Source organism: Vicia villosa, linkage group LG1 (assembly GCF_029867415.1).
Source record: "Vicia villosa cultivar HV-30 ecotype Madison, WI linkage group LG1, Vvil1.0, whole genome shotgun sequence".
Classification (NCBI taxonomy): domain Eukaryota; kingdom Viridiplantae; phylum Streptophyta; class Magnoliopsida; order Fabales; family Fabaceae; genus Vicia; species Vicia villosa.
The window spans coordinates 79,491,000-79,493,208 of NC_081180.1; positions in this window are offsets into that span (position 1 = coordinate 79,491,000).

Below are 2,209 nucleotides of genomic sequence, written 5' to 3' on the forward strand. Positions count from 1 at the left end.
ACCATAACAAACCCATAGCTATGTGCCAGCTCATTCGATTTCCCTAGCTGAATTGCCAATCCCCTTAACAGAAAAAACAGAATTATAACCAACTATAACCACCTCAATCCTCACCCAACCAAATCCATAACATAAATCATCATTTAAGGGTCCCAAATCCTCTCCCTCTATATAAACCACTTCCAAGTAATTCCAAAGCAGCTCCCCAAATTGATTCAAAAACCATGTGTTTGCCTTTCTCTATGTCCACCGAAATCTATCCAAAGCAGATCTACTGTACCTAAAAAAATAACACAAATCTTCAAGCCATATTCACTTTCCCAAGCTTCCTCACGTCATCTCTCCATTATTCAAGCTCCATGCCAAACTGAGTTCAAAACCTGCAAAACAAACTTGATAACCCATCATTTCAGGGGCAGTCATTCAACTCAGTCCATGTTCATCCAAGTCCAAAACTGTTTCAACAGCAAAACATTCATGTTGTTCACAATTAATATTCAATCCAATCATACAATCCATTCTTGCACAAAAATGCAGCATTCAAACACAACCCAAACAGTGATGCACATATCAACCTAATTCCAAATTGTAAACAATCATCAAGAAACTCACAAACACAAGTGAAATACTCAACCAGCCTTGCACTCGGGGCAGCGTCACTCCCGACTATGGGCAGCCTCATCACCAAACCTGTACATACACATTCTGCAGTCAATACTTCTTGATTTAAAGCAGCATTGTCACTCGCAAAATTTCTCTAAGCAACAGTGCTATATGGTTGCAAAAGATTTGACAACATTTAACACTAAATAGTTATTGCGGAATAAAAGCGAATTTTTCAAATTCTGGCATGTAACACTATAGTGATATTTAAAAGAACTTGCTTACCATTTAAATCATGAAATGTCTTGTGCAAAACCCTATCAACTTTCTCTCTATTTCTGTTAGCCTCAAAGTTATGTTGATAATAATAATCCATTATTATTATGAAGTTCACTTCAATTCCTTACATCTTTTGGGACTATATTGTAATCTAATGCTTAACTATACTTCATAGAGGTTGTGATTCTTTGACTGTAAAATACATGTAAACCTAGCCGAGTACTTGTAAAACACAACAATAATTTAAAACCTAATACTTAAAACTAAATCATAATTTAAAATTATAAATCTTGACAAGATAGTGGGGTTATGGTGGACTTGAAATAAATATCTTACATCTGAAAAATAATTAATACACTAAGATGAGATGCCAAAATTTCACTGAGTTCAAAAGAGTTTAAACAATCAATCCCATTGAAAATGTGGTAAAATCCAAAAAGGGTATCTTCCATAATGACCACTATATATATAGATTTTTCATTCTTTATATTATAGATCTCCAAATAATCATCAAAGTAAATTGAATCTCTTTCCAACAATTTTGAGAAATATGACTCCGAGATTGAAATTGAATCACCTTTTCCCAATAATAAAATATTATCTCCCAAACTCTTACGTTTATATATTTCTTCAAGCTTTTCACTCTTTGCATCTAGTTTCAATTTGTATACATGATATATATTCCTATGCCGGGTACACGTTCTCACCATCCATAGTTCTCCATTCAAAATTTCACAAGAAATATATCTTGAAAAATATCTTCATCAGCCTTTTTGATATCAAATGGGACTTATGTAAAAGTCACACACACTTCTAATAGAGAAAAAAACAAGAGGAAGTAGTATTTAACTCTTCTTAATATTTCTTTTGAAACTGATATATTTTACAACCATAACATCCATGCCTTTGTATTAGGGGTGTTCAAAAATATGGTTAATTGAATTGTATACTTGAACTGAACTGAATTAAACCATAAAAAACTTGAACCACTTAAATGGATAATGAACTGAACCATTTAATTTAAACAATTCAAATTCAGTTTAAAACTGGTTCAAAACTAGTTTTTTTTATAAACCGGTTTAATTATATAATTTTTTTTAAAAAACCCAAATTATTTTTTTCCAAAAAAATTTAAAATAAAAAAATCCAAAAAATTAAAAAAAAATCTGAAAGTAAAAAAATATATTTTTTTCTTCATCATCTGACCTATCCCTCTCTTTTGAAAAAATGTGTTGCTTTTCCATTGTTCTTAGAAATGCAAATAAAAGTTTAGAGTTTCGAAAGTTCAGTCGTTTTTTATTTTGGATACAATGCAAGACATATATAT